We start from the raw sequence: 19,875 nt of genomic DNA, 5'->3' as shown, positions 1-19,875 counted from the left end.
AATACCGTATGCTAACAAATATATATGGAATTTAAGAAAAAAAAATGTCATGAAGAACCTAGGGGTAAGACAGGAATAAAGACACAGACCTACTAGAGAATGGACTTGAGGATATGGGGAGCAGGAAGGGTAAGCTGTGACAGGGCGAGAGAGGCATGGACATATATACACTACCAAACGTAAGGTAGATAGCTAGTGGGAAGCAGCCGCATAGCACAGGGATATCAGTTCAGTGCTTTGTGACCGCCTGGAGGGGTGGCATAGGGAGGGTGGGAGGGAGGGAGATGCAAGAGGGAAGAGATATGGGAACATATGTGTATGTATAACTGATTCACTTTGTTATAAAGCAGAAACTAACACACCATTGTAAAGCAATTATACTCCAATAAAGCTGTAAAAAAAAAAAAAAAAGAAGATGTAACTGGGTGGATTTCTGGTGAGGGCTCTCTCCTTGGTTTGCAGATGGCTGCCTTCTTGCTGTGTCCTCACAAGGTAGAGAGAGGGAGCCAGCTCTCTGGTGTCTCTTCTTATAAATGCACAAATCCCAGTGGATTCGGGCCCCACTTTACAACCTCATTTGATCTTAATTACTTCTTTACTCCAAATACAGTCACATTGGGGGTTAGGACATCAACATACGAATGTTGGGGGGATAGAATTCAGTCCATAGCATTCTCAAAGACCACTTGTGGGAAAGAGGAAATTTTCACAATGTTCAGTGTTCACTGAAGCCACAAAACTGTATATGGTATGATTCAGATATTGTCTAAAAAAAGAAATTAGAAGAAATATATGTGTCTATAGGAAGACAAGAAGACTTTATAGCATGTTAAAAAATGGAAATAAAGTTGCTCTTAACTTTCTTTATACTTTCTATAAAAAAAAAGGGTAATTCTTTTCATCAGTTTGAGGGATATAAGTTTTAAGATGGACATCTTCAGAATCGGCAAAGCAAGGAACTGTTTTGTGAAGCACTGATGCCACATCCATCCCTGAAACAGGCATTGATAATTCAACCCAGCATTCTTCTCCAATGCTTAGAAAAATATTGGACTCTCCCCACATAGATTGTTATCTACCACTGGCCCATGAGATGAAGCATGCTTACCCTTCTCTTGCCTTAAAGGCCAAGTAAATGATTATACCTTTATTGCAAGTTGTGGCATCCTTGGACTTGTGTAGGTGGATGACAGCCTCCAGCAGCCACACCTCCACAATCTACTGCAACATTCATGTCAAGGCCATGTCCTCCCTAGGTTGTTCCCAGTCTAATGCCCAACACAGAACTCTGTACAATCTAACTCTAACGCCTCCTGTTGGCCTGGTGAAAACTTTCTTAAAGATGGCACACAGTCAGAGGCTCTTCTTACTGTCCTTCCTTCTTTGACCCTTCAAATGTTCAGCTCTGCATCCCCTTCTGAAGGCTCTCCCACCCTCAGAGAAGGTCTTCTCAGAAGACCCTGACTGAAGCATCGGTACATGAAAGGTGGTAGGGTTAAATAGGCAGGAGTTTATCCTTTTGGTGCCAATGTTGATAATTCCAGCACAGGATTTTTTAGGCTGGCAGTAATGATCAAGATAAGAAAAATAACATGCAAGGGGCAGATTCCTCTTCCAGCTTCCTTTCAGGTACTCGTATAGAATCCCAAAACACATTTTAGGGGTCCATATTTCTCTTCACTAGAGCCTGCAAAGAATGACTCTGAGATCACATAATGGATCTCTTGCCCTACCTGAATATGACTGAACACATGATCCATTTACCCAACAGTCTTGTCTCAATAATCACCTCTGATGCAGTTAACATCAGTTTGTTTAGCAGTTGCTCCACACATCTGGATACTGAAAACTATATACAAAGCTCAGAGTTTACATGAAAAACCTGGAATGGCTACATTAAGAAAATTGCCACCTCTAAAGAAAATTCAGGGGCAGTGTGCTAATTCTAAGTTTTATGACCAAGAGGAAACGGAGTACATCAGATGGATTTCTGTAGGACTTCAAGGATACGTGAAGATACAAGTATTGGAACCTGGATGAGAAACTCTTTGGTGTTGTATGGGAGTTAATTTGAAAACCTCCTCAGATTCTTCCATCTCTGTCACCTGTGGCATGCAGCCTCACACTCAAAAGGAGAGCCCAGATGCCGCCCATCATCTCCAACATCCTCGGTCATGGCTTGTTCAAGATGAGGTCAAGCTTTGGCATGTTCTGTATCACACTATTCCAGGCAGGAGATGAGGCAGCTCCAGACTCAGTCCTGATCCTTGCAGGCCCAGAGAAAATGTGGCACTTCTCACCAAATTCAGATTCAAAAGAAGCTCGGTGATGGGAGGTGTGAAGTCTAGCTTCCCACTGTTCTGTTTCAGTTAGAAAAATATTTCAAAATGGGTTTAGCATAACTGCAGATCATGTAGAGAAAACGGAACCCAGTCTTCTATCACACAGCCATAAATTCAAGAATTTAAGGATTAGTAGTGATAGAAACAGAAATTTAAGAACATATTCATCCCTAAAGGAATACCTTAATTTACAAGGCTTGGGGGGAAATCACTTTCACCGTGTGTTAATCCCCAGGATGAGCTGATGGGCTTTGTATTTAGACGTACCAACAAACTATTAATCCTTGATAGAGGCACAGATCTCACCCAAAAGAAACAAGAAGGCTAATCCCACCAAGGGAGAACGAGGAAGCTGATCCAGTACTTTCTTCTGTCCAGAGTGGGGAAATCTAACACAGATATAAAAGAAAGCCATAATTTGGGTTCTAAGTATTTGGCTACCATAGCAATGTGCTCAGGACAGTTAAAGCAACAATTGGGGCCTGGATTAGCTGAGGGGGCAGGTACATGAATAAAGGAGGAGGAGGCCAGGATCTCTCTCAACAGATCAGAAGCCCTCCAGCAGATCACCACAAAGAAGCACTTAGTTCAAGGAATTGTATTTTTGCATAATTTTCTATGTTCTTATCCTTATTGAAGAGTAGAAGAGTGTTTGCTAACATCAGAAGTCTGAATTTGAAAGACTGCCTAGCTGAGGAGTGATGGCTGATGGAACTTACAAGTAGTTTGTTCCCTCCTGGCACCAGACTCAGGGGTAGCTAGATTTCTCAAATGGAAAGATGACAGAAATGTTATTTGGTTTACTAGAAAAAATGAATATTACAAAGCTGTGGTCAGAAAGTGACCAATTCCAAACTCTTGAAAATTCAGCTTTATGCAGTATTGAAAATTTACCACCCATAGTGACAAGTATCAATTACAGGGAATGGGTCTGATGGATGACTACCTCTGCTTCCCATCTTCTGGGAATGTCTGGGAGCAGTTCTGCTTCTCTCTCAGGAAGATGTCAGCAGATCTGGCTCATGTCTGCCTCCTCTACAAAGCTATGTGTTTGTTTGCTCCCCTTCCTTTCAGTGAGTTCAACCCTGACCAACTTGGCATGCCTGACTCCCTCTTTATCCTGTTCCATTTATAGTCTCTGATGGACTAGAGCATTTATGTTCAGTATATATTGAACTTCCTGATGGCAGGGATTTCTTTTGAGTCCACTGAGTGTCACCAGGACTCAGTGATATTTGACACATAGGCATCCAGTGATTGACTGAATCTTCATCTTATACAACAAGACTTAAAAATTAGGTCTAACTAGTCTTTGCCAGTTCCTTTCAGGATGCAGTATTTGATCTTCTATCTTGACCAAAGTCAAGAATTAGAGTCTTCCATTTTGCTCTTCTCCATTAGGACAGTTCGTACCCCACAAGCTAAAAAAAACGTAATTTGAAGTGTGCCGGAGACCAACCATTTTCATACTGATTATGCAGTCAGGTAGCAGGGAAATTACCACTGGGGTGGTCTGCGGACAGTGAGGCTTGGCCAGGACTCCACTGATTACCTGGTCTCAGCATCTTCTTTCATTAATGATGTGGTCCAACATCTCCCAATTTCCACCTTCTTTAAACAGGAGTGCCATGATTATGCTGTGGATCTCCAGATGTAAATGTTGTATTGGGACCTGTGCTTAACCATAAAATGTTTTGGAAAAAAATATCAGTATTGATGTCCCAGCTATGCAGGATTAGGCCCTTTGGGGAAGAAGTGGGAAATCATAACCAGGTACACTTGCCATAGTGTTAGAGGGTCTTTCATCCAGAGGATGATCATGCTCTCCTTAGTCCTGATTTCTAGGTCTGAAAAGGGGCTCACATCTGGAAACTTGGCAAGAGGTCATGCCCATTATGACTGCCCTGAGCCTCATCCATATTTGATTTCTTCTGTTTATATATGCTGAGCAATGTCTTTGGTAGTCTGTACATCATTCTGTCTTGCCCTTAGGGATGTCTTGTTCTATTTGCCATTTTCTAAACTCTTATGTCAGCCCTGTTGATCTTGCCTCTCATTATAGTTGTCCATCCTTCCTTGTGATGGTTAAACACTGCCACCTATTTTCTATTATTCTTGACAGTATCATCCTCACTGACTTTGAAGAGTCTAGATTTGTAATGTAATTTCTTACTATCAACCTAAACCTACAGAGAACACCTACCACTGTGTTTCTCAATGACTCTAGTTCCTTCCCAACAGTATATTTTGTATTGCTTCAGTAATGAGTGTCCACTGGACCTATCTTGGGACAGTCATCTGGTGGGTTTTATTTTTGTTTTCTTTTCTTTTTCTTTTTTTTTTACTAATTTATTTATTTATTTTTGGCTGCGTTGGGTCTTTGTTGCTGCACGTGGGCTTTCTCTAGTTGTGGCGAGCAGTGGCTACTCTTCGCTGCTGTGCACAGGCTTCTTACTGCAGTGGCTTCTCTTGTTGCAGAGCATGGCCCCTAGATGTGCGGGCTTCAGTAGTTGTGGCTCACAGGCTTAGTTGCTCCGTGGCATGTGGGATCTTCCCAGACCAGGGCTTGAACCCGTGTCCCTTGCATTGGCAGGCAGATTCTTAACCACTGCACCACCAGGGAAGTCCCAATCTGGTGGGTTTTATATCCCTATATTCCAACATCCCCACTTCTGTTTTCTGATGCATTTTTTCACTTCAAAGTCTAGAACCTTAACTGGGAGCTGGGAGGCTTAACTGATCCTGGGAGGCTTCTCTGTTGATCCCTGTAATCAGACGTTTACTTCAAGATCTGTAAACTCCCTCCTCCTATGATTGTAATGATAGCAAGTCTAAGAGGGTGTCTGAATTTATGATATACAATCTAATGTAAGGATCAGGGCCTTTCAAGCCAGTCTGGTTCTTTAAATGGATAGACTGAAGTGCAGATAATCATCTAAAAATCAAGGTATTTCATGAGATGAAACTGAACTGTGGCTTTCAGACATATTCTATTATGGAAATCAAGAATAGACTTAATTATCTGGTTTTTACAATCCCTACCATGACTATAGAAGCATGTTCTCTCAAATGTTGGATATAAAACAAAACAAAACAAAACAAAACAGGTAAAGTGAAGGAGAAAGAGTCCAGGTTCCCTCTCAATAGATCAGAATGCTCCAATGTATCACCACGGAGAAGAGCAAAAGCACTTAATTCAAAAATGGATTTCATGTTTTCCTGCACGCTTAATAAAAAGTTGAAGTAGAAAAGCATTTGCTAAGCAGCCTAACAAGTCAGAATCTGAATGATTATCCAGTCAAGGAATAAACTGGCAGTGGATCAATTTAGTAGCTAATTCCCTCTGGGCACCAGCCTCAAGGTAGTTGGATTTTTTCAAATGGATGGATAACACACACATTCATTTTGCCTAGTATAGCAGATGACTAGAAAACTTAGGTCAGAAAGTGATGAATTTCAAATTCTTCAGGTATCAGCTGTTTCTATTTTGCATAGAAAGTTGAACAACCATGGTGACAATTCTCAATAATGAACAAAAACAGATGGATAACAACTCCAACCTCTCATCTTCTGGGAATGTCTGGGAGTTGTTCTGCTTCCTGATCATGAAGACGCCAGCAGACCTGGCTCTTGTCTGCCTCTTCCTAATAACTACCTGCTTGCTGATCCCCCTTACTTTTGGGTCAGGGTCCCTTCATTGAATTCAACCCTCAATGCCTGTTTTAAAACTTTTATTATTACACACTGGCATGCCTGACTCTCTTTATCTTACTCCATTTATAGTGTGAACACTCTAACTGATGAGAGAATTTACCTATGTTCAGTCTATATTACATCATGTTTGACGGCAGAGGTATTTCACTTGCACTCACTGAGTATCTCACAAAAATTCATAGGAATTACAGTGATGAGTGAAACATAGTGGGCATCCATTGGTTGAAACCTTATCTGATACAACAGGACCTGAAAATTAGATCTAACTTATTCCTTCCAGGACGCAATATTTGTTTTTCTATCTTTGCCATTCAAGGGTAAGTTTGAGAATCTTTCATTTGGTCATTTCCATGTTGATAGTTCTTACCCACAGGCTGAGGAACTAGTATTAAGGTTCTACCAATGACTGAGCATTTTTGTTTCAATTACACATTCTGGTACCATGCCTACATTTTAGCTTCTTCACTTTTTTTTTTTTTTTGATCTCTTTCATTCACCTCATTGACTAGAACCTTAAATTATGCTTGAAGAAACTGTTAATAACTTTAATCAGGAATATCTCAAGATCTGTAAATTTCCTTACCCTGGGATTATCATGATACCAGATCAAGAAGTGGTCTGGGTTGATGTCATATGAATTTCTCTCGGGAACTCTTTCGGCCACCATGTCCAGATAATCACAATGATCAATCAACTGAATTATATACTGGAAAGTTTTACCTCTCCAGGAATGTTCCAGAGAGGAAGGATGCAATGTTAACTCTATTCTCTTTGAATAGGGATCATAAGTTCCTAGAGTAAGAAGTCAGATAACCATGGCCAGTTTTGGAGGATGAGCAGCAGTGGTTAAATAAAATTATGGCATGTTATGATTCTAGAATAAGGATTCTTCTAGTTTCTTTCATGTAAACTACTTGGTAAGCACATGGTTTCATTCCTTTGGAGTAAAAATTTGGATTTCTGAAGAGACTCTCCCTGTATTATTATATTATGCTCTCAATAAATGTTCTTGATTTATCCAGCCACTGGTTAAGAATAACCTCATCAGGCTTCTCTATGTTATGGTTTTCCATAGCTGAAGACATAGGAACACTTGACTGTACTGATAGACTCAGCAAGAGAAGGTCCTGTAAGGAGGGTAATTATAACCTCCAGTTCCCACACCTCTAGGTTCCTTGAAGCATTCATACCAAGGCCACTCTCTCCCCAGGCTACTCACAGCCATTGATTAAGCATGACTAGTTACTACATCTGGGGCTTTCCTGCTCTTTGAAATACTATCTACATTTATACCATGGCCACATTTCCCAAGGGCTGCACCTAAGGACAACATGGCTGGAATACTAAGGTAGACCATTTCTTGGTTAACAGGGTAACTTTTGACAAATCAAGTGCTCCCAAACAGCATTTTCAAACCTTCCTTAAACTGTGTAGCTGTCTCGGATACTTATATGCAATCTTTTCTTTCTTCACTGGGGTCTCACCTACAACAGACTTTTGGCTCTCCCTGCCTTCCCAGTCTTCTATCATATCTCCTTTCAGGCAAGCAGTTCCCTCCAGATCTTTGCACCTTTAATCCCATTTGGCATCTGTTACTTACAGAACCTGGTGTTATACAAACTTATGTAAAAACTAAGGTTGAGAAAAATACTACCATTTCTTGCAGTATTTTCAGTTTGTTGTGGAAACATGTTTTACCATGCCTAGTTCTTACATAGTTTAAAACCAATACCAGATTTCTGTCCTAAATTACAGTTTTGTATACCTTCCTACCATTGTTTCAAGCCAATTTGGTCCTTTCAAAGGGTAAAAAAGTACAGATAAACATGTAAAAATTAGGATATTTTACAATATGAGATCGAACTCTGAACTGCATGCCCCCAGTTATAGTGACCAGCACAACCTACAATGGAAATCATGAATGGTTTTAATTGTCCAGATACACAATTCCTACTCTGAGTACAGAAGTGACTTCTATCCAACAACTGAGAATACAATGGGACACTTGGGATCATTGTGAACCCCTAAACTCAACCTGTGATCTATTTGCAAAGGGACTTGAAGCAAATGATGTCCCTGTCACAATACCCTGTTCTGAATCAGGTTTACTTGCTGTTAATCCAAGATCAGTGATGGATACAGAATCTTCCAGACATTTTATATTTCATATTTCATACACAGAATCTTCAAGGTTGCCAGTTCTTCTTATTTTAAAGAGGACTGCAAGGTGAATTCAAGGCAAGGGCACAATTATCAATCTTATCCCTTGGAATGTAACACAATATTTCCCACCTTCTAAATCCTCAGTAATACCTGTGGTTTTAAGTTTGGTTGATTCTGTTAGTTTCATATAGCCAAAAGCAACTGATAGGGGCCCAGTGATTTGAATTCATTCTAGGACTGGTGAGCATCTTTAGAAAACTCTGAAAATATAAAGCCTTGTTTTAGAGATACTCACTAATGACTGAGGAGAGATGTGACCTGTGAAACAAGAAGATGCTGTTTGTGATCTGGTCTTCTAGGGAACATTTCTTAGCATAGTTTTATAGTTTTCAGAGTCTAAAGCACCTCAGCTGAGGCTCCAGGCAACCTCAGGGTATGGACTCTGAAGCTCAGAGAAGGGGAGAGCAAAGGTAAAGGTGCACTGTGTCAGGACCTCACCATGTATCTTTATATTGAGGTTCATCCCTTCACACTACCTACTTTAGCTGCTTTAAACCACCTGCACCTGTATCCTTGTTTCAGGCTCTGCTCCTGTGGAAGAACTCAGACTAAGGTAACCACAGTTTGGAATACTAAGTATGACCATCTGTCTTTGAGGAATGGGATTATAGACAGGCCAGTAGTATTCTATTCTGTCTAGTAAAAATAGGAAGAGGTTACGTTCTTCCATGTGAATTTTCTGGCCATAGGGGCAAAAGTCAGCCAGGTTGATTCCTGAAACATTCCATCCATTGCCATCAGTAACCCAGGTCAAGCTTTAAAAATCAGCTCTCAGGCGCTGGACTCATCCTGGATGAGCCATGGGATAGGACACTATAGACTAGAGATCAGTTGGTATACACGACCCACCAGAAACGATGTAAAGCCAAGAGTCTTTCTACATATTGTATATACTGTGTTAATCCAGTTTGGAATAATCTGCCAGTTTTTCTAAATTGCCAACTAGTTTATAAAGGTCACCAGAAGTGTGATGTTACCACTTTTGCTTACTTTATTTTCAGACTTTGCCTCCAGACAGAATATTTACCATGCCCTAGCAGTGATGCCATGAGGGCTTCAGTGGAAGAAACTGCATCCACTGTATAGTGGACACTGATCCAGTGCAGGATCCTTCCACAAAGGGCTTGTTGCTTCTGGGTGTGGTACAGGCAGCTCTTATAAACCCCTTTATGAATTGGTCCAGCTGAAGAGGGCCACCTCATGCCTAAGGTCATGTATCTTCCCAGATTGACCTGCATCCAGTGACCAACCTACATGGCAAGATAAAGGTATGGCCATGTAAATTCATTCAGAACAAATCAAAAAGGCATTCTAGCTCTAGAGCTTCCCTTGTGAATGGCTGAGGCTGTTTTGGGATCTATGCCTCTAGAATGGTGTAGGAGGAAGCAGGAAAGGGCAGAGGGAGAACTTGTGGTACAATGTTACCCAAAAGACATCTTGCATATCAGTATTCATCTATGATCTGCAACCTAGGGGGAACCCAAGTTGCAACAGTACTAGGAAGAGTGAACAAGAGAGCAGTAATTAGATGGGATTTGGGGATTACGTCACTTGCCAACTGGCTTACAATGAGAATCTCACCACTGATCATAGGTAGAAAACAAGGTCCCTTGCATAGGATGGTGGTCTAGTTGTTCACTCTCCCAATTTACCAGTGAAAGTATGTCAGGAGAAGAGAGTACATTAACTGGTACTACACATGAGCCAAGCAATCTTGCATGGAATCCTAACTATATCTCTCAGTCACTACACAAATTTCTGACAGCTCCTTTAAGGTTTCTGTGTCTGTAGCATACCACTACTCTGGTCCCATTAAGGTTCAATGGTCTCCCCTGGGATCCTGCACTTCCAGTCCATCTAGGATGTACTGCAGCCTGCCATAACCTCAGCCCTCCAACAGCCTGGATATGAATGGGGCTAGTACATGTTCCTTCATTCAGATTACAACTTTTCCAATAATATTGAGAACAATGGGTGATGGAACTTGAGCTCAGACCAACCTGGCCTTAGTCCAGACCTTCCTTTCCTTAAGGCCACCTTTGATACTTCTATTTCTCAGAGAGTTGAAGCTTCAGTCTTCAAAGAAAGGGGGTTAGGTCACCAAATAGGATGATCTGTTTGTCCCTTCTTTTAGTAGAATAGAATGTGGTCAACGTTTTAAAGCTTAAAGTTCATTGTATTACACAGCTTTTAAAGTTATTGTTTAGAAGTGCTAACAATTCTAGTTTCCAATGAAATATTCCAAATTGACCAAGGCTAAAATGACCTTGGGATGGAACTAGGGATGGAGAAATCCATTCAGGGATATTTCTCACGTCAGCATATATCACCAGGATCTACAGTGGTTTGCTGGTACACGGTACGTACCCACTGATTGAATCCTCATCTTGTGCATCAGGATCTGGCAATTAGGAAAAATACTGCATTTAAAGAATAAGGGCCCACAGTGGGCTGAAAATGCTTAAAGGATATACCCCCTCCAAATTATGAAAATTGTTCAAAGGAATTAGTGACCAATCTGTGGTCTGTTGTCACCACTTGTGATTCTAAACTAGTAAGTATATCCTTCAAAAATCAGAATCATGGTTCAACCCCTATCTCAAATTGTTTTTACAAAACTTCACAACTATTGATTGCAAAGCACATCTTCTCTCTGGCCATGACTGGTAAAGAGCCTATACCCAAGAGTCAGTAGTTTTTAATGAATTAAGTGATGTTCAGGTAAGAAAGAAAAGTTAGGTCAAATATAGAATTGAGAACTTAGAAGACAGCAATTGGGCTACGTCTATGGCATGCTCAGAATCTGTCCATTCAACTCTTGCTGCTTACAGCTTATGAGTAGACTGGCTGATAATACCATTTCAGTGTAAGAGAGTGCCAGTGTATGGTCTCAAGGAGGCTGAAATCTCAATCTATCCTTCAACTAGCTATACGTCAGAGTCACTTCATTATTTGTAGCTAAACATATCCTCATATTCTGTTATCCATATATTACTTTTTAAATGTGAATTTATATGTATATTAAGTATCCCTGACCCCTTATACCAAAATCAGGGGGCTGATACTGTGTCTTTTTCAACCATCCCTAGTATCTATGCTTTGGACTGGAATAAATTTCTTGCCTCTTGTGGCTGTAGTTACTTGGGTTCACATAGCAAGCTGTTCCCAGGGAAGCTCTAACAAGCCCACTTAGCGACACTTATCTCATGGTATGTGTCTCGGTGACCATCCTCCTTTTATCACTGCACACACTAGACCACTTGTGCTAGATATTCACAGTACTACAGGGCTCATTTTTGCCAAATGAGTAGCAGCCTTGTGGTATAACTGAAGTCTAACTACTGTAATGCCTTAACACTGATTTTCCCTAGATACTATCACACTGGGGATGGATGTAGGTATTTTCCAACTGTGCCATTGGCTGATATCAAGGGTAATCTTTCCCTAAGCAGCTCAAGGAACATGGATTAACTTGGTCAATCTTCCCTATGGATGAGACACTGGCTGTGATAGACACCAAGATGCACCACCTAGATCCCCTCCCTTGGAGGGCTTACTGTCCAGCTGCAGAGAAGGTACTCAGTAGACAGCCTTCAGCCATCAACTCCTCCAGGGTGAAACTCTGAGGCAGGGAGCTATGCCACCTAATGTTAAACCCTTTAGGTGAGCAGCCCATGTCCAGTGACTAAGCAGAGGAGTTTATATAAAAGTTTTTCCCTCATTGGGCTGAAAGGGTCAATTCCAGGAGGTAATTCTCAATTCAGAGATCCCTCTCTCTGCCAACTGGGAATTTGGAGCTAAACTCTACATCAGTTTTGACAGCCCCATGTTCTAGTCTAGAACTGTGCAAAGAAATCTTGTCTGGCCACTTTGCTCAATTTACCATATGCAGTAGTTCTTGGCAAGTCAGTAACATTGTCCTGTAGTGTCTTCCACTCTAGCTTATGTGGCAGCCACAGAGGTACCCTCCTCAGATCTCCCCTCCAGAAAAACTGACTTCCAGGTGCAGCTCCTCCAGGATCCAATAGTGTTCAAGATGAGGCCATGTTCTTCCCGAAAGCTCCTACCCAGTAACTGGGCACTGTGGGAGAAGTGGGGCCTGGTCATTTCCATTCAGAGAAGATTCTTCTAGAGGCAGTCCTTATGCTGGAGCTCCCTGTTGGGCTGCCTGAAGCTTTCTAAGTTGGACTGCAGTTCTGAAGTCCTCCCTATTTGAGTCCTCCTCCCCACTTCTTTTCACAAGTGTTAGACATATAAAACAGTGTAAAGGTGTAAACCGTGTAAAGGTTCTCTCTACCTGATTCTGTCCCTCCCTCTGTCTTTTAGTTGTTAACCTCAATAAAACTTTTGAACTTCTAAATTCCTTCTTGGGTCTGAAACAGCTTCATAATTTATTCTGATCTGGTGAAAGAAATTTCAGATTGTTTCCAGTGCTCCCATGAAGGTCCTGGAGTGAGGATACTCCCACTGAACTACTGGATCCTCATCAGGACCTGGAAGATTTTAACCCAACCCGTGTCTTCTTGGTAATGAGAGAAAATAAAACCCAGTGACTCATGTGGCAATGCCAGATGTTAGCCAGATGTAAGGAACAGGCAGTTCAAGGTGGGTCCCAAGGAATCTTTAATAGGAGACAGGATAAAGTAGCCTCTCTGAGAACTACCAAAGTCAAGAGAATTCCCTCTTACAGAAGAGTGCTCTTTTCCAAATCTGTGCAGAACTCATCGCTGTCTGACAGGACTTATTTCAGTTATATACAAGTTGAAAATATCTTATGTATTCAAGACTATTAGGGATACTTCAGTTATCCCTTAACAGGTCAAGATCTCGTGGAACTACAGGATCAGTGTGAGCTCTTATTTGCTCCTTGGCAATATTTAAGTATAGCAAGCTCAGTTCTTCCATCCATTGGTCTGTATAGTCCTAAAATACGACACGACCACCTCTACTCCAAAGAGAGAGGACCTGGGTCACTAGTAGCTACTGGTGCCCTGTGCTGAGGGATAAGGGGGACAAGAGACCTAAGTCTTCACACAATTGTTAAAAACTAAGGCTTATTTCCTAATATAACTTGAAACACCAACATTTTTAGTTTTAACAGTTACCTCAGAATTCAAGATGTGGTTTATCTATAACTGATACCAAATTTTTATTTGTTAAAGGAACAGGTGCCAGAGATCTCTATGGATAAATGGATTTTTGTTCCTCTACTGCTGCCCTCCACCCAAAGACAGCCACCAACTTGGATTTCAGAGAGTCAAGATTCCCACTCCAACCCCATTAGTACATGTGGCTCAACTTTATGGCTAATATAACCTATGTGAAGGAGTATATACCAACTCAGGCTGATGTTGCAGCACTGATGCAATCCATAGCCCACCAGATGCCAACACATACCACGAAATGCAGGGTGATGATATGCTTATTTTTATAGTGGGAACACTGTTAAGTGTAGGCTTTATTAAACATGTAAGGACATCATGGAAAGTAGAGCCATAAATGAGAGATGATGCCAAGATTGACTTATTTGTACCTGAAGAGAATAGTGAACATAAACAAGCTGAAAGACCCTCACAGTATCAAAGAAAGGAAGCCAAGTCTTCCCTTTTGCTGGATATGAAATTTTGGGATAAAAAATAAAGATTAGAGGAGCACATCAAAAATGTTCAAGCAAGTGGTTTAAGAGATTCTTTCAAACTAGTTGCAGTAGGATATGACAAATTGCAGATACAGTATATGGCAGCTGAAGCTGGAAGGACAGGTTGCAAGAATAAATAAGCTTTTCAGAGTTATTTGCAACCTATTGATATGGCTACCTTTAGGAGGGTCTAAACTTATGCTTGAAAATTGCACTTGAGTTGCTAAGGCTGTATCAGAAAGCTATTATGTGCCTATGTTGGATATATTCTTCTTGCCACTCTGTAACCTGCTTTCTGTTCCCTGTTAGGAGGCTAACCTCTAACATTTTTCCTACAGGACTGCTCAGTTATCTGATTTGGGTCAGGGGGGAGTCTTAGCAAGATGTCAACAGGGAAAAGGGGAATATCAGGGCAGTTATTCCTTTGGAACCCCCTGGTGAACAGAAGTTTCATCCATCAACAAAAGGTTCCTATTTCTCACAAGGTAGCCAACTCCTCCCTCTAGAATCTAGTATACACACCTCCTTTTTCCTGTAAGCCTGCGGTGGTACATCTTTGGTTGTTAAGTCTTTGGTTACTACTAGCTCTGGTTTATTGCATTCTCCTCTGCAAGCTTATCCCTTTGTCAATAAGAGCTTCACTGAATTGTCCCAATTTGACTATGCTATTTGCTTTTTCTTGTAGTCCCTGACTAATACAGTGCCAGGCTGAGATAATGTTCTCAGCCCTTATGTGGTGTGGTTACTGCTTATTCAAGGTCAAGTAACAACCTCTAAGCCTTTAGTTTCTTTTCTATACAATTGTGGTAACAGTCATTGAAGCATTGTTCAAATCTCCATACTTTTTCCCATGGTTCTCTTGGTTCATTCATTCTGTGTTAATGGAATTATCAGCAGTGATTACAGAGCAGTATCATTGGGGAACAGGGTTGGACTATTTACTGGGTAAAAGAGAGATTTTCAAAAGTTGAGAATTGAGTGGATAAGAATCAGACAATTTGGATTCTGTATAGAGAAGGAATATTTAAACTTTCATAAATTATCACTTGTTTTGAAAGTCACTAGTAAATATTTAATGTTGTTTTATTTGCATAATCAATACCGTTAAGATAAATAGTATCAGCTTCTAATATATTCCTTTTCAGGTGAAAAGCCTATGTATATGTTTAGAACCATCATTTAATATTATGCAAAACAGAACAGTCCAAGGGATGTTCAGCCTGTTTCAGCTTGCTCAAAGATCCTTCCCATGTAGATCTTCCTTACAGGCTGGAGTCTCTATTTTCCTACCCATGAAAATGTTAAAGGTGTAGTTTTTTGTTTTGGGTTTGTTTTTTTTTAAGGTGTAGTTCTTGAGTATGGAAAAGACTGAAGCATAGAATTGAGTTCTCAAATCTGATTTATCACAGATGCCTGAACCCTTGGCTAGGTTATTTCACTAGACCTGTGTATCAAGAAAACTATACCATTTAAGAACAAGGAACTCAACTCAGATCCACACAGGAGAAGGATCCAGAGTATACACAAGGTCTGGCAGTTGTAAAGGCAACACCTCCAAACCTCTATCATTGGAAAACAGTCATGAAGACTTGGAGTAACAAGAAAGGGCAGATTTACAAAGTTTGAAATCCCAAGAACCATCATCCTTATTGTCCAAGCCAAAGATCAGAGAAAAGCAACTCAGAAGCCAATCCCAGAGCCCTCAAAGAGGACAGTTGAAGAATGTCTTCAAAGTGATCACAATAGCAGTTCTTCCTGAGGTACAGAGGGCCTCGTTATGGTTCAGCTTGGTCCTCCACCAGGTCTGATGCTCTCCCTTTACAGAGGATACAACACTAGAGCCATTCATCAAATAATTCAAGGGTTTACTACTGGCTTATGTATACAGTGGGAGGGGAGTCATGCAGAGAGGGGGCACCACCAGCAAGATGGCTCTCTGAAGATAGTGGGTAGGAAGACCCTAGTCCTGGGACAGAATATGTTTCATCTTAAAACTGGCAGGATTTTTGAAAAATGCCAGAGGCCGACTAAGTTCTGACAACCTGTCCTACTTGGGAGAGTGAGAAAGGAAAATGATCAGAGGGGCAGGGTGAGTTACCCTGGTGTGAAGTTTAGCCAAAATGTGGTTTTACTGTCAGTGACTTACTGCTTCTAATTCTTTCTGCAGCATCATGCATCTTCATAGTAGAATAGTTTCCATGGTGATGAAGCAGAAGCAGCTTAAAGAGTTAAAAGAGAAACAGGAGACAACTTGCCACTTACCAGTTCAGGACCCTGGTAAGAGTGACTCACCTAGGAAAGGCCCAAAACAAGCAAGATGGAAGTCCTCAAGAGCAGAAGGTAGGGGACTTCCCAGGTACAAGGGCCAGGGCTCAGCATGGCTGCCATCACACCATCTAAGTGGGGGTGGTAGTGGTGGTGGAGACCAAGAGATAATTACCAGAATGAGCTGGTCTACTCGCCAATTCCCCATGAGCCAAGGACCCTGGAATGCAAGCCTCTTGCCAAGGATGCCTTCAGAACATGAAGATATAATTGTACTCATAGGAACTCCTTTTTCAGAGATATAAAGCTTAGTCTGGTCATGCTGGCCACATAGCTGAGACTCCAGTTGTTGCAAAAAAATATTAGAGAATGTCACTTCTGACATTCACCGGAATGAAAGCTATTCTGTAATGATTATATTTTAATCTGGGAAGTTTTCCAGTCAAAGATAAAAGAATCATATGGCAAAACTATTAGGCTTCCAGGAGCTACAGGAAGCCATGGTAGGAGATATTCCATCTACTATGGGAGGGATTCATTTATACTTTGTTTTCTCGTCACTTAAGTAGCAATTTCCCTACACTTATTTCTTCAAAATCCCAATTTATCCACACATTTTCATTCAACAGCCAAAGTCTTCAGAGACTAGATGAGTTGGGTGGAGGGTACATGAGCTTTCAAAAGTGAAGGAGAGGCCAGTTCACCTCAGACCAGAAGCTTCAAAGACCCTCCACAGCACTATTGAGGTCTACATGTTATTTGTATGCTTTTTCTGTTTTATATTTTAACAAACAAGAGAAGTAGTGTTGTTGATAGTGTGGCTTGGGAAGTTTGTCTACAGGTTTGTCTAAACTCACCTAGCCAATAGAAGTGTCAATTACCCACGGAAACTTCTAATAGCATTTTCCTCCAGGCACCAACCTCAAGGTAGCTGGGTTTCTTGAATGGAGGGTGTCAGCCACACATTTGCTTTTGACTAGTAAAGCAAATGAGTAGAGGACTTGGAGTCAGAAAGAGGCTTATTCTACATTCACATGTTAGAGTAGCTGGACTGTTTTTGGATTTAGATTCAAACTGGTATTGTGAACATGGGCTACTGTTATCCTAACCCAGACATCAGAAGTTGGAAATATCTAAAATGAGTCAATAAAAGGCCTCAGAAATATTAAGTCTAGTTTGAGGCATAAATCCTGCTTAGAACTACAGAGAAGGTAAAATAGTGTTTAATATTTTGGAGAAGAGAAAGCCAGGTACTCCTGGTAGCCACCACCACAGGTTGGGAGAACACTAGGGTTCTAGGCCTGGAGGGGGTAGAAGCTAGGAAGCAATGATTTTAGGAACAACCAACAAGGACATATGTACAACTTCCACATTAGTGAGCACCAACAAGGGAAAGATTTGAGACTGGGAAATGCAGAGCCTAGATAGTGGAAGCCTTCTGGGATTGAAGACTATGGGACTGCCCAAGGCTCTTCTGGAAGAGGAGATGGTACAGGGAGTTACATGATGATGTTCATAGCTATTAAGAGAACTCCAAAAATAGTAAAGAGGAAGCATTTCATGAGAATAGCTGAAGCTTGCGCATGTTACTCCCTCCAAGAACTCCCAGGGTGAACATTCTAGTACAACTCCACTTAGTATCTATACAAGACCCAATGATTAGGGCCTTCTGGATGTAGCTTTGCCACATTGTCCTTGAGCTCAAAGGAAAAAATAGAATGTTTGGGAATCTTTCCAGAGTTTTGGACTAGAATTAGGATGTCCCCAAAATGGTTTCCTAATAACCTATCTTAGACCACTCACAGTGCATCAAGTGAGCCCAAGAGGAAATGCAGAAGCCTAACATCTAGCCCTGAGCAACTCTTCTACTCATGGCCCACAGGGCTCTATCTCCTGCTTGTTAGCTGAGCCTGATAAATTGCCACTTTATGGCCAGTGTTAGACCACTCACCTATGGGACAGCTACTAAGTTCACCCTCTTAAGACTCTGCACGACCCTTATAGATTGCCCTCAGTTTTAATCACATCACCACCACTCAGATTCCAGGATAGCACATGGTTTCATTCCAGGGTCAGGATTTTGTACTTGCACATGAGTCTGTTCAGGCACTTATAAAGTATCTCCTATCTCCCAAGACATGGCCACCCCATGCCAGGCTTTCAGCTACCTGCCACAGAAAGAGTTCCCAAACTTGTCATCCTAATGCCAACCAGGAAAGCTTGTTATAGGTCCAAACTCCAGGTGTCCATGTCTTTACCTACAGGAAACAGCCCTCTGTGACATTTACTTTTAGCATGTAACATCCTGGAAATTTTCTTCTCCCTGCTAGCAAGACATTTAGGATTGTTCTATCCTCTGAGGTAGTGGTAGTTGTTGGTGTCTTTTTACCACTGATCTACCTTCTAGCTTTTTACCACTGATCTACCTTCTTTTAGGTAGCCACTGATCATGGAACTGATTTATATCTGTGCCCAGTAAATTTTTTGAGTGCATAAACAGGAAGCATTAGTCTTTTCGACTGAGATTCTTAAAATATGAGAATGTCTCAATTTTCTACTTAGGAAAGTTTGGATTAGGAGACTTTGTCAATCACTAATTTTATGGTCAAAATGATTGACTGCTAGACTTATGTTTTTCAGGCTGAAGCTACACTCTTCCTTCTGAAAGGGGTTGAGAAGGAGAAATAATTATTACTGGGTAGGACTCTGAAAACTTACAACAGGAGAGGAGGTGGTTACCCAAAGGATGCAGATATCCCAGCAAGATGAAGGTATGAGCTCCACAAGGTATCTCCTGTCATAGATGCAGGCTTTGTCTGTGCTGCTGGTTTCAATCATAATTAGGGCTTCTACCAGTATCCACCTCAGATGAGCTTTGACAGAGGGTTACAAATGCCTTTTCTCCATTTACTTTCTCCTGGTTTTCTTAAGAAAAAGTCCAGAATTAGGCCTTATAGTGAAGAGACATGGAATCTCAAAGCTGGTTGAACTAATTGGATAGGAATGAACTGTCTCAGGGTGCCCAGCACAGAAGTCTGTGTATCCAATTGGCACAGTCAATAAGGTATGTTGGCAAGATAAGATGTACTCAAGACTCAAAGGACACTCACGAATCTCATTTAGCACATGCATGAGACAATCTTTAAGACTGAATCCTAATCCTATGAAGGTACAAAATAAATGCAACTGCAGCATTTAGAGCGATATGCAAGACAATCATGGCGTTTCCAGTGGGATGGAAACATTTATGTATATCCACCTGCTCAAGTTTAGGATCCATTAACTCAGTACATTAGTCTCACACCATGGACATAAATGACACTAAAATTTTGGTAGGAAGAACTGAAGTGTTACATCTTATGGCCCAACCTTAGATGCCTTGATCAAAGATTAAAAATGCTGATCTGTCTTGCAAGGCAGCAGGTTACATACCATCAAAAGCCTGCAAAAGCCAACTTGCAAACTACTGTCAGGAACCAATGAAGGAAAAGATTTCACACACATCATAGTAACTACTGTTTGTAGCTCTTTAAGGGATGCTGTTCAGTCTAGCATGATGTGTATAATTGGTTAGTTTGACAAGGCTACCAATATTCCTCAGACTAAACCATTAATGACATTCTTATTCCATAGGGATGAGTCATATGCTGCTGAGCACTTCTGCCCCCAAATGAAATTCTCAGACTAAAAAAC

Source organism: Delphinapterus leucas, chromosome 1 (assembly GCF_059928025.1).
Source record: "Delphinapterus leucas isolate spDelLeu-1000000601 "Yukka" chromosome 1, BTC_Dleu_Yukka2, whole genome shotgun sequence".
In the NCBI taxonomy this organism is placed as follows: Eukaryota; Metazoa; Chordata; class Mammalia; order Artiodactyla; family Monodontidae; genus Delphinapterus; species Delphinapterus leucas.
This window is presented reverse-complemented; position numbering follows the sequence as displayed.